Source organism: Palaemon carinicauda, unplaced genomic scaffold, assembly GCF_036898095.1.
Source record: "Palaemon carinicauda isolate YSFRI2023 unplaced genomic scaffold, ASM3689809v2 scaffold392, whole genome shotgun sequence".
Taxonomy (NCBI): Eukaryota; Metazoa; Arthropoda; class Malacostraca; order Decapoda; family Palaemonidae; genus Palaemon; species Palaemon carinicauda.
This window is the reverse complement of record NW_027171587.1, coordinates 75,728-90,000: the sequence shown is the minus strand read 5'-3', so window position 1 is coordinate 90,000 and position 14,273 is coordinate 75,728. Positions and strand designations below refer to the sequence as shown.

The window sequence follows — 14,273 nt, the reverse complement described above, 5'->3', positions numbered from 1 at the left end:
GAGCTCCGGCCTCACCGGAGGTCGCCCATACACTTCACACTTATATTTGCCTTGCCTTTAGCTAAGGCTGGTGTTTGTATTTATTTTAAGGGCATGTCACTGCTTCCCCGACCCTTGGAGGTCGGCGGATTACTTTAAGCTTATTATCCTTATGTCATTAACAGACATTGGGTGCATTACAAATATACAGACAATTGAATTTTAAAGTGCCAACAATGGTATGGGGCAGTATCAACTTAAAGTTAATAGTTAGTTGTTTGGTCAATGCAATATGGGTGCTTAGGTAATTCAGTGAGTGCCAGAACTCTAAAATAATAGGTTTTTATCCCTTATCAGAGTTTCAAGCATCACCAGACTCATGTCTCCTTTCTTTTACAGAAGGCCCGTTGTACTGCTGAAGGATGCTCTGCCTCGTTCAGCGACCCCGTTGGGCATGACCTCTGCCGGTCTCATGCTCACTGCTCCATTCCCTTTATCCAGGAACCGGGACAGGCCCAATACCCAGTGTGGTTCCCGGATTTGTGCTCGTTCTGTTACGAGTTGTCGTCAGTTCTGCTGAATGATGATGTAAGTGGGTTTTCCCTTTGTTCCTTATTTCTCGTTGGCAGACACTAATATAGACATGAATATGATATACACAGTATATTTAGGAGGGCAAACCCCCTCCTCCATCACTAATCACTGCAAATCTTACAGGCCGATGATGTCTCTCTTCGGTCAGCAAGGGCTACTCTTCGGCCGTGGGTGTCGGGCTTTGGCAGGAATGCCCCGTCTGGCGCACCCTATCTCCTCGATGGGGATATGGCCTCCCGTCTCTTCCCAGGCTCGACTACTGCTGCAGTCTCTCCTGACCTTGCTGCCCCTTTAATTGAAGAAGTCAGGGCTACCATTTCCGTGGAGGACGAAACCCTCGTACCGATGGACATGGCTGGTCTGGATATAGACGTAGAACCCAGGGACGAGCAGGTAAGTGGTGCCGAGTTGGTGGAAACCCTTTTCTCTCCTACTCCCTCTTCTACCTCTTCCTTTCTAGGTTTTGATAACTCTAAGGCTTCTCCTCGGGATCCCTCTGCCTCCGTACGACCCAAGGTGAAGCCACTTCGAACTTATAAGACTTCAGCTTTGCCAGTATCAACGTCACCGGTCCCCGGACCCTCGACAGCTCCTGATATTCATATTGCTCCTCGTAAAACCACTACTCCTAAGAAGTCTAAGTCTACCAAATCCAAGAAAAAACCAACGGGTGACTTTCAGGTACCCTGGGCTGATCTCCTCCCCATCCAACTGATCAAAGGATTGGTCAGGGATCAAGTTCAACATCACTCTGGTGCAATAACAGAGATTAAGGATATGATGGCTACTCTGATCCGCGCCGGAACTCAGTTCCCTCCCCCTTCTGCCCCAGACGCATCGAAGCTGCCGCCCTTCGATAAAAACAATCCTTGGCGGTTTGCTTTGCATGCTCCATTCGTAGATGGCTCCCTAACTCTGGAGGGCATGGGCACCCGCCCTCTAGAGGACCTGGAGTTCTATCCCCCGGGCCTAGCATTCCCGTTCAATGGTTTTGTACGGTTAAAGGAACATGCATTGGTCCGTATGGACAAGGTACCGAAGGAAACGGTCATATTTCCAAAAGAGCAGGCCCAGGCTATCTGGGCCAGAACACTATCAGAGTGGGGGTGTATTAACTCCAAGCTCACCCCTCACAAGGGTTCCTACACTATTTTTACGACAGCGGCCTCCATCTCTTTGCCGCTCATAGACAAAGTCACAGAGCTGACTATACAGGCCATCAAAGAAGGCTCTTCCACGCCGGCTCTCAAGGAGACGGACCCCACCTCTTTGCTTATTCCGGGTTCCTCGGCAGCCTGGGATGCTGCGGCCTCTACCTTCACGGTGGGGAAACTAGATCCGGACTGTGCCTCTACTCTTTTCTCTGAGAAGCTTCCCAGATTAATAGAGAGTCTTCTCAAAACTGAGTTCGAGACCCGTACTAGAATTGCTAGGTCCCTCCAATCCATCACCTCCATGGAGTCCCTTGCATCTCTTTACCCAGAGGAAACGCTGTTCAGAGTCGCCACAAAGAACCAGCTGCTATCCTACCAAATAGATCTCCATGACTTCTGGTCAGCACGGGTTAGTTGCAGGAAGTTCGTTCTGTCGGAGGCCACCATCAGGCATGAGCCGAACAGACTGATAGCTTCCTCCTGCTGGGGTAAGACCCTCTTCCCTCAGACCGAGGTGGATAAGGTTCTTCAGGACGCAGCGAGGGCAAACCAGAATTTGCAGGTAAGGTGGGGTCTCTCAGCCAAAAAGAGGTTCGAACCCCAGAGACACACATTCTTCAAGAAGAAGCTGAGGTTTAGTCCTTACAAAGCGGCCCGGGGTACCTCGTCCCCACAGCCTGCCGCGGCCTCGACTTCTCGACAACAGGCGCCTCCTCAGCAGGTAGTCTACCTCGCTGCTCCCCCTGGTACACAGCCCAACCCCTCTTGGATGCCCTCACCTGCATACAACCCTGCCTACGAACCCTCCGGTTCCTTGCGTGGATACCAAAGAGGGAGTTCCAGAGGTAGAGGACAGTTCCGCCAACGCGGCGGGCCCAGAGCAAGGGGTTCCCGTGGAGGGAGGGGCCCTAAGTTCACTCCCTCCCAATGATGTGATGCCGGTAGGAGGGAGACTTTATCACTTCCGGGATCATTGGACCTTCAGTCCATGGGCTCACAGCATAATATCAAGGGGTTTGGGTTGGAAATGGTCACAGGGATCCCCTCCTCCACCGGTGACCTTCTTCCAGAGACCCACTCCCATCCTGGAAGAGTACACTGCGGAGTTACTCAAGAAGAGAGCAATCAAGCGGGTTCGATCCCTGAAGTTCCAAGGCCGCCTGTTTACAGTCCCGAAGAAAGACTCGTCGGCGTTGAGGGTAGTTCTGGACTTGTCGAAGCTCAACTCTTACATCCTTTGCGACAAGTTCCGTATGCTGACTATCTCTCAGGTACGGACCTTACTTCCCCGTGGGGCCGTCACCACCTCTATCGATCTTACCGACGCCTATTATCATGTCCCAGTAGCTCGAAACTTCTCTCCTTATCTAGGCTTCCGTCTCGGCAAGAGAGCCTTCGCATTCAAAGTCATGCCCTTCGGTCTCAGCATTGCCCCCAGGGTATTCACGAAACTGGGGGAGACGGTGCTCGAGCAACTCAGACACCAAGGGATACAAATCGTCGCCTATCTGGACGATTGGCTCATTTGGGCCCAGTCGCACCAGGAATGCAAAAGAGCTACGTCGAAGGTACTCCATTTTCTCGCCAAACTGGGCTTCCAAGTCAACCTCCGGAAGTCCCGCCTACAACCATCAAGCCTCTTCGAATGGTTAGGCATCCGTTGGGACCTCTCAAAGCACAAGCTCTCCCTTCCTCCCAAGAAGGTGAGGGAGATAGCTTCCAAGGTCAGGAACTTTCTCAAACACAAACAGGTGTCCAGAAGAGCTTTAGAACGAGTCCTCGGCCTACTCCAGTTTGCCTCACTGACCGATCTCCTATTAAAAGCCAAACTCAAAGACATCAATCGAGTTTGGAGAAAGAGGGCGACAATACCTTTAAGAGACAAGACCTCGAAGATCCCCTCTGTCTTGAAAATGAGACTACAACCATGGTCCGATCGGAGGAACCTCTCCAAGTCGGTTCCTCTACAGTTCCCCTCTCCACAAGTGACAATTCATACCGACGCGTCTCTGAGTGGTTGGGGGGGTTACTCCCAACATCAGATGTGTCAGGGCTCTTGGTCACCCGCCATGAGACAGTTCCATATCAATGTTCTCGAAGCCATGGCGGTGTTCTTGACCCTGAAGAGAATCTCCCCTCCGAGGTCGACCCACATCAGAGTAGTCTCAGACAGCACGGCCGTAGTCCACTGCCTCAACAGAGGGGGGTCCAAATCACCCAACCTGAATCAGATCCTGGTCACTATCTTCACCTTGGCAGCCGACAAAGACTGGTTCCTGTCAGCAACTCACCTAGCAGGAGTCCAGAATGTGATAGCAGACGCATTATCCAGGACGAGCCCACTGGAATCGGAGTGGTCCCTGGACATGCACTCCTTCCGGTGGATACTCAGGCTGGTTCCAGGTCTCCAGGTAGATCTATTCGCGACCCGACTCAATCACAAACTCCCGTGTTATGTGACACCGAACCTGGACCCTCAGGCTTATGCCATGGACGCATTAACCCTGGATTGGAACCATTGGCAGAAGATCTTCTTATTCCCTCCAGTGAATCTTCTACTGAAAGTCTTGCACAAACTCCGCTCCTTCAACGGGGTAGTAGCTTTAGTGGCACCTCACTGGCCAAAGAGCAGTTGGTTTCCTCTCCTCCTCGAGTTGAAACTCCGTCCCTTCCGGATCCCATTCCCCAAACTGACCCAGGTGGTCCAAACACGGACTGTGTCAGATTCCTCAAGGATAGCCAAAACCCTAACTTTGTGGATTTCATGAAGTTTGCGGCACGTAGGGACGCAAACATCGACCCAGATAATGTCCTCTTTATAGAATCAGACAAAAGGGACTCAACGATTCGCCAATATGATTCGGCGGTTAAGAAACTAGCGGATTTCTTAAGGACTTCAGACCATTCGGTTATGACTCCTAATTTAGCCATCTCCTTCTTTAGGTCCATTTTTGACAAAGGCCTAGCAGCTAGCACTATAACCACCATTAAGTCAGCTCTGAGGAAAGTCTTCCTGGTTGGGTTTAACATTAACCTGGCGGAGTCTTATTTCTCATCTATTCCAAAAGCATGTGCTAGGCTTCGACCTTCGGTCCGTCCTCAAAAGGTCTCTTGGTCTCTAAATGATGTCCTCAAACTGGCCTCCGACACGGACAACGAATCCTGCTCTTATATCACTCTTCTTAGGAAGACTTTATTTCTAACAGCTTTGGCCTCGGGTTCCAGAATCTCAGAACTAGCAGCTCTCTCACGAAACTCAGAGAACATGGATTTCCTCCCTTCAGGTGAGGTACTTCTTTCACCAGATAGGGCGTTCCTAGCTAAGAACGAGGACCCCCAAAATAGGTGGTCCCCTTGGAAGATTATTCCTCTTCTCCAAGATACTTCTCTATGTCCGGTCACCACTCTCAGGGCCTTTTTAGCCAGGACTGCTACCCGATCGTCTGGCCCCTTGTTTATCAGAGAACAAGGAGGTACCATTTCCATACGTGGCATTAGGCAACAGATCCTATACTTCATTAAACAAGCCAATCCGGGATCATTTCCCCATGCTCATGATATCCGATCGATAGCTACCTCCATCAACTATTTCCAGAATATGGACTTTGATAACCTTAAGAAGTACACGGGTTGGAAATCTCCTATGGTCTTCAAACGCCACTATCTAAAGAACTTACAGGCTCTTAAATATCCAACGGTTGCAGCTGGGAGCCTTATCTCTCCCCATTGATCTTTTGTTCTTCCTTTCATCCATCTCTTCTCTTCTCCCTCCTACCCGCCACTCGCACCACGACGCCGCTTCCTTGGTGGTTCGTTAGCCCTAAGTGTATTACATATTAGGTTAATATGATTGTAACTATTATTGTTTTCCCTTGTTATTAAGTTGGGATATTCTTAGCCATGTCAGTTTTGTTGCATGTTTCCCTCTGATACTCAGAGGTTTCCTTGTTATCATGTTTGTTTATCCTTACTCTCACTATGCCCTGTGGCTAGTTTATATTTTATGCCTACTTACCTGAATTATATATGATTTTCTTTACATGGTGTTGTTTCTCTCCCCTTATTAAATTAGTAGTTATTGTTGGGCTTGGAAGGCATTCTCTGGTACATTTTCGCCCGGCGCCACAGGTTCGACCCAGAAAATCAAAACTATGATAGGGAAACTGGAGTGAGGTCAAACTTTTTGTTGATGATACACAATCATACTTCTCCATAAATGACACTGATGATACAGTAGAGATTCTAAAAATGTGATAGAGAATGGTTGACAGACGACTACAAATAAATGAAAATAAAACTGCAGTTTGTGGTAATAGGAAAGAATAATTATCAAGATTGGTTATGGTGGCTAATTGGAAACGTCCCTGCATGGCGTTTAGAAAAGTGGGCATTAAACAAGAACTTGAAAAGGGAAATAAATGCAGCTGAATTATGGTTTTACAGAAGAATGTTCAAGATCCCATAGTCTGAGAGAGAGAGAGAGAGAGAGAGAGAGAGAGAGAGAGAGAGAGAGAGAGAGAGAGAGAGAGAGAGAGAGAGAGAATCACTTCTAAATTTGATGAGGAGGAATTAGATGGAATTTCTGGGACATGTATTAAAAGGATAAAAGAAACTTTTATGCCTTATGAGAAATATAGAAGGGGGAAGAGCAAGAGGCCGGCAAATGAAACAGTTTTTGTACAACTTACTGTAGGATTTAAAGAAAGAATGTAACAATTGGAAAATTCTAAATTATACAGAAAGCTTATGACAGGACCAGGTGAGGGTAATTGACAGCCCACGTCGAGGACATGGCACCTAGATAGATATTTTCCAAATTAACCTTTATCTGGTGTGGGTCATTGATAGGACTACAATCTGAATTTAGTAAGAAATTTTCTTTAAACTACGACGATTCTGCAACCAACATAGGAAAAATAATAGAATAATATTTAATATCTCAATGAAAATAAAATGGAAATAATTAAAAAACCAAAATCACACCTCAGTTTTAAAACGAAAGCATTAAAAGTTCACCTATTGGCCAAACTATACTGAAAGCCATTTACAGTAACAAGACTCTGAATCACAAAAAAATAAACCTTATTATAAACAAGACAATTTATGTTTTAGGAAAAACCCCGATTATTGATAGATGAGCAACACATTTCAAGATTGCCTACATCACCTGGAAACGATCATGATTCAATATAGACAAATACTTTAGAATTTAGTTCCTAAATAATCCTTTCAAATAAAGAGTAACACTACTGTAATGTGTCACAATTACCTACATTCTATAGCTGTGGAAGCAATGTTTATAAGAAACACTTTTGATTAGTTTTGTACCACATTGCCAAATGGGAGCATTCAATTAATTAAGTACCTCAGTATCTATACATTGTTAAATTTGTACTTAGTTGGTTTACAATTATAACTTATACAACAACAGCAACATCATCATCAGCTGTTTCTAGTCCACTGCAGAACAAAGACCTCAGACATATCAATTCATGTCTGGGGTTTGTCCAGTCTTTTCCTCAGCACGCTGACCAATTGTAGATTGGTGATGGTAGAAGACTTTAGTCTGATAGCTCACAGCAAACCAACCTAATATGGGTGGCCCTGACTAGTACAACTTTGTTCATCATGGCGATACGCAAACCCTTTCACCACGTCAAGGTCTCCCTACTGTTAAAATATCTCAACAAAGACTTCGAATTAAAACAACAGAAGTTCTGGTCCTTCATAACTACCCTAAGAAAAGTCAAAATACTTTCATTGCTGATTATTGTAGATCAATTCAAGTAATATATCTCCTTAAATAGGAAATACCTTTATATCAAGTATCAAACTATTTATAAACACTACCATTTCCTACAATCGCAAAATTGACTAATATCTAAACTAAAAGATGAAATGTAGTACACACATATATAGAGTTTATAGTCACGCCTTCGATTCAAGTTGCTTAGTCCACGAAGTATTAAGGACAATATTGACGCTTTTTACAATCTTGTTGATCACTAATAACCAGTTTTGTTTCATCAAAATTATATTGCCTTCGGATATTTCCACATGAAACTATTCACCATTTATTGATTAAAATTCAATGCACGCAAAACAAAATTAGCTTATTGCCTTTACATAACTAAATAAGGCTTCATATTTTTAGATTTAAAACCAATTTAAATAAGAACACTGACAACGAGTAAGGCCATGATCTTAACGAAGAGCAAATATGTTGAAAACCACTTTAGCCTGACTGGTCGAAAAATAGACTAGGGACCCCTCCCCCTCCCTTTTCAGTAAGAGTTTAGTCATTAACTAATACTTTGATTACGTCTGCACACTAGTGAATGATAGAAAAATATTGATGAATGTTTAATACAAAAGACGGTAAATTTTTAGTTTCAGCCAAATTTGGAAAAATGCAATAAAAATATATTTGTTGCATCAGAAATAGTGTGGTTTCAATGAATTTAACGTTTATTTTGACTGCAAACCAACCGATTTAGAGATTTACAATGTATACCCTAGTTCATCCCACCAATTATGGGGGACACCCTTTGGGAACCGGGGTTTTGGGTGGGGGAAGGGGGGGGAGGGTGTTGGGGCATTGAATGATATTTGCAATAAATGAATAATTAATGTTCCAGCACCCCTCCCCCATACCCCTAACTAGGCCTACCGGGGGGAGGGGGGTAGGGCCCCCCAGCGACCCCCCCTTAAAGCCACAGTAATTTTCAGGGCACCACAACCTAACAAACCCACCTAACCTAACCTAGGGGCCCTGTACCCCTACCGGGGGGGGCTTCGCCCCCCCTGCGACCCCCCCTTATGGCCACAGTAATTTTCAAGGCACCACAGAACCTAACAAACCCACCTAACCTAACCTAGGGGCCCTGTACCCCTACCGGGGGGGGGGTTTCGCCCCCCCTGCGATCCCCCCTTATGGCCACAGTAATTTTCAAGGCACCACAGAACCTAACAAACCCACCTAACCTAACCTAGGGGCACTGTACCCCTACCGGGGGGGGCTTCGCCCCCCCTGCGACCCCCCCTTAAGGCCACAGTAATTTTCAGGGCACCACAGAACCTAACAAACCCACCTAACCTAACCTAGGGGCCCTGTACCCCTACCGGCGACCCCCCCTTTAACCAGGGGTAAATTTGAATATATATATTTTGTTAAATCACTTCTTACCTTAAACGGAAGATGACGATGAAGATGTGGAAGGTTGTGGTTGACCCTCCTTTACAGATTTGGTACAATACCACACATGTCTATCCTCACGAAAATGTAAAGGCGAATCACATTTACCACACTGGACACTTAAAGGTAATACGGAATGCTCCCTTAGAAAACGATTCACTACTTCAGGAGTTCCATTATAATTCCCATGAAATCGGCCGATCACATCAAAATAGGAATAACGACATATTTCACACAACCGTACCGGAGGATCCATGACAGTCAAGTGACGTGTGATGAAAATATAGAAACCGGAACTTTTGAAAACCGAAAACAAACGACAATCACGGGTTTCTCCCATAATGAAATAGGGAAAAAAACAAAATACTATCGTTTACAATGTTATATTGCACGAAAAACAGATCCTTGAAACAAGACTGAGAGACCAATGAATCGTCCAATAATAACCCTTGAAAAGAACCCAGTAGTATTTAGATTGGAGGAGCGACATTAGTGGGAGGAGCAAATGCGCATTCAAGCAAATATTGTCACATTGCGCAATGGGGAGGAGCCAAGTAAGATGAAAACAGATATACAAACTAACAAGAGCTACCTTGCGTGCCCATGGAAAGATATACACTAAACTTAGAAAAAGTCAAGACCTTCAATTCCTGAAATATTTTTTTTCTCTGTAAGTATGCATTAGCGACAATAATGTATTGAGAAGAAGTGTTTTGTTATCACGTGCTTTACTAGGAAAATATATTAATATAATACATTTCCCAATTTGGTTGAATCCAAAACTTTACCCAAAAGACGTATCAATAAATGCTTTCCCAAAAGAATTTTCTCAAGAAATTCGTCCTAACTTCTTACGATTCTGCCAGAACCAACACATGAAAACTGATAGTAAAAATCTACATGTAAATAAACCTAGGATGAATACTAAATTATTACCTCATTTTCAAAACGAAAGCATTTGACAATAAACACGAAATGTGTGATATGCTAAATACCTTAGAATAGGTACACGATGAACTGACATTGTAGCTTAGGCCCTGTGTGACAGGAGCAGAAAAACAGCCTTTTTTTTTTTTACTTTTAAGAAAATATATAGTTGACAAGTTCGTTTTTACAAATACATTTTTATATAAACATAGATATTTCAATATTGGTTTTCCTGATGTGGTTTATAATTCATCATAAGTCAGATTAATATTTACGTAACATAAAAGACTACTATAATTTAGACCTAAAAGTAAAGTTAATGTGTGAGCCCTACTGTATGAGAAGATATTTACTGTCGCTGGTTAAACACACACACAAAAAAAAAAAAAAAAAAGAAAAAAAAAAAACACTACTCATACACAAAATGAGAAACGCAAAAATAGTGTAACAAAGGCGTAATTGTGAATTTGATTCATAAATTGTTAACTTGAAATAAAGATTGCCACTGCTGTATGATGTTACAGCTTACACCCCACGATTGTGGAAACAATGCTCGACCATTTAAGAGTCGTTCTTTACCACAATTTCAAATGTGAACAATTAAGTTATTAAGAATATATACGCTGTTAGATTAAAATTATAATTGCAGTAGCATCTCCATTAATTCTATAGTTGTTAAAAAACAGAAGCACTGATCATTTAACATAACAAAATACAGTTCTGCATTTTTCTGCCAATTATTACAGAGTTAGAGTCACATTTTCGATGCAAATTGCCTAATCTACAAAGTATGTCTTTAAGGTTTTAATATTAAAATGATAATGTCGCCTATGATTTCCCCATGAAGATAATCACTTAGTAACAAAATTAATTCAACTTTTTACCTTGATACTGAACAAAGCCCGTTGGTATTAATTACTAAATAAGGCTTCCCATTTTTAGATTAAAAACTGATTTTTTTTCTTTTTAGATTTCACAGTTCACTGACAACGACTAGGCCAGCCCTCTTAAACGAAGAACAAATATGCAGAAAACCAGTTCTGTCTGGTTGGTCGAAAAACAGGCAAGGACACTCCAACCCCCTTACAGTAAGAGTTAATTGGTCATTAACTAATGAGGTAATTAAACGTCTGCTATTGGAATATGAGAAAAAAAATAGTTTCATACGAAATAAATCGCTTTTATAAAGGTTTTCCAAAAATATTTTTATAAAAATCTAGATAAAAAGCCATGTTTCAACTTGGGCTTTTATCACGGTAATTTCCTACTTTAATTTAAACTTGAATTTCAACGTATTAGTGGTAGAGTTCCTTAAAGATCAAAATTAAGCCTTTATTCTACCAACCACTTACTTAGAGAGAGAGAGAGAGAGAGAGAGAGAGAGAGAGAGAGAGAGAGAGAGAGAGAGAGAGAGAGAGAGAGAGAGAGAGAGACTATGATGATAGAATATTAGCAATATCTTTATTTTGTCGAAATTATATTTGTTCAAACGGTTTTAAATTCTTTTTTTTCGACTATTTCTAAAGTCTTGTTTCGTTAATTGGTGTATGAAATTCCTCCTCTCGTTTCTGGGCATCGATTCCTGACCAAAGGCACCTTTATAATTGAGTGTTCCCTCCAGGCATTTCAGTTTGTAATAAACTACTCTTAACTCTTTTTACGCATTTTCTCACTGCAAATCTTTCCACCGAAACAAGTTTAGTTAAATATATTCTTTACCAGCAAATCCAAATAATTTTAGTAGGTCTTTAAACCCACATGAGTATGTTAAGTTTACTTGTTCCTCGTATATCATAGATTCGATAGCATTGGAATGTATTTAATAATATATTTATTAAGCAATCTTTTATTATCCCATCAAGAAGTCTTGAAATAAATCATATACTTCACTTACTTTCCCCTGATATTTTCGAGTTTTGAGTCTTTTATAAGAAAACAAGGTTTTTGAGTCAGATTTTGAGGAAAACTAATCAAGATTAATGTAATGTTAATAACTTAACCTATCCAGAAAACCTGAGATATCATACAAGAAACAAAGGAAGGGATTCAACTATCCGAAGCGATTTTACGTTGGCTGTTACATAGCTAACGTGATTACAGTGTGCCCAATTGGAATTCAAACCACACAGCTACAATTATACACCATCCTATTGTTAATCGAAAAGTTAAAAGTCACATCTAGAAAAAAACTCATCTAATAACTTTTCACATTTTCACTGACTATTGAATCACCACCACACGCTAAAAAGAGCATTTTGGAGAACACCTTTTCATAAAAATTCTTCGCCAATAAAAGACCTCTAAAAAAATTCGATGGTTAACTATCAATCATGGAAACCTACAACACATAATATATTAGAATCAAAAGTATTGTAAGTAATAAAACAATAGCGAGAACATAATAAAAAGAAATAAACCTTGTAAAATGTGTCTTTCCTTACCCCTTAAATCCTTCATTCTTCACAGAATCACAAGTCAAAAGACACGAGACACTTCCTTCCTTCTGTGTGTGTGTGTCTGAGACAGAAATGAACCTTCTTCTACTGTCTACACACTCAGGGACTTCCCTAGACCCTAAAAGTTCCCTGGACCAGAAGTAATTTCTCCAGGCATTTTTTAACACCATTAAATTTGTAGCCTACTAAATACTGTACTATGTACTCCTGTATCGTCTATGATTATGATATATTCTGTATTTACTTTTAATTATGGTATTTGTAAAACCACAAACAGTAAAATATAATTTTTTAAATCTTGAACTCATGTTCTGATTACAGTTGTGCTCTTGAAGATATATAAATCAAATTATAATTGTAATGAATGTCATACCAATGGAAAACAATAAAACGTAATTAAGTTATTATAAATCTTATTGAAAACAGAATTATTCATGAGTATTTACAGTAGAGTGTTTTTTCAGTTACCAGACGTATGGGAATTCACCCACTTTATACCCCCCAAAACCTCTATAAATTCCAAGATTTGGGGACAAATTCTCAACAAGTTGTCCCCCTGGCTAAAGAATTGCTTTATCCAATCAGAGACCTCCACCATAGTCTGCGTTCTATATAATGCCTTTTCATTGGCTAAAATTATAGTATTTTGCTTAGGACATATTTAAAATTTCGGAGCCTCTGCCGTTTATGGGGACAGCCCTTTGACCGGCCGAAAATCGAGGTAAAAAAGTCCGAAATCGGCTCTTTTTTACGGGAATGATTTGTTAAATAATGTAGATTGACGGGACAGTATTAAATTGTAAAACTGAATGTTTCTTGAAATCGAGTATTAAATTGTAAAACCGAAGGTTTCTTAGACTGGGATGACACGGGCTTTATCTATCGGGAAAGTTGGAAACTAAGTAGGAAAATCTGCTCTTTTTCGCGGGAATGATCACGGAATGAAATATTAAATTCACTGGTTTTGTAAATGCTTGTCCCAACAATCTACATACTAGGAACCCTCTGGTCATGGATGTCGGAAATGTGCGAGAAAAATGGACAACTAACCCAAAATTCCCCTCCTAACCTGACCTACAAGCCATGTCCTTACCTTCATCGTGAACTAAACGGGGGGGCTGACGCCCCCCTGCGACCCCCCAAACACTGTTGCTAACATACAAACCCCACAAACCAAACCTAACCAATCCTAGTAGTTCCCAGGTCACTACCCCTACCCGGGGGCAAGCCCCCGGACCCCCTTCGTAAGGGTCTCTCCTACAGAAAAGAAGCTTTGGGCAGCACTCAAAATTATATCTTATCCACATGATCATATTCTAGGTTACTCAGGCTTACCTTAAATTTCGTAGTCGCTAAAACCAAAATCCTCCGGTTCTTGGTCCTTCACTCAAAGAATGATTTATGCCGCATTGTGAACTTTCGGCGACACTTGCGGTTCCTACACCTCCAGAAATAATTGGATTTTTCATTGCCCACATTGCAGCCATCACGCATGAGGGCCACATCACCTGTTTTACACTTTTTACATGTACCTCTAAAATCCCCTAAGAGGCCTTCTCAAAATAAATAGTGAAAGAATTCGGGGGTAACACGAGTGAAATCACGTAGATGTATATATCTGAGGGTCTTAATTGCATCAATCTGATCAATACGGGAGATAAAATCGAAAATATCACTCACAGAGAAACTATACGGAACAGGTCTATCCATCACGGCGGTTAGAGTTGGAAAGGGTCAGCTGTAGGTCAATCTCGGGTCATGGGGGGATTAAAAATTTGAAATCACGCGGCCCACGAAAGGGTTAGTTCGGTTGCTTTGTTTGACACTGGCTTTATCTGACGAAATATCTTAACTAGATGCTGGATAACCTAACCTTTGTTTGTATATAAAACAAAATAGTATTCGGCATAATTTTGGGACGATTTCGAAAGAAATAACAATCTTAACAAGAGATTAAAATGAAAATTG

The 14,273-nt window shown here is 41.9% G+C and overlaps 1 long non-coding RNA gene across 1 annotated transcript in view; it reads right to left on the bottom strand.

Annotated features, from left to right (window-relative positions):
- Window positions 1-12,485, bottom strand: part of LOC137636799 (uncharacterized) — a 65,794-nt gene extending 53,309 nt beyond the window's left edge. The window contains exon 1 of the long non-coding RNA XR_011043229.1: window positions 12,291-12,485. This is a non-coding gene — a long non-coding RNA (uncharacterized lncRNA). The remainder of the gene's footprint in view (window positions 1-12,290) is intronic.
- Window positions 12,486-14,273: the final 1,788 nt, after the last annotated feature.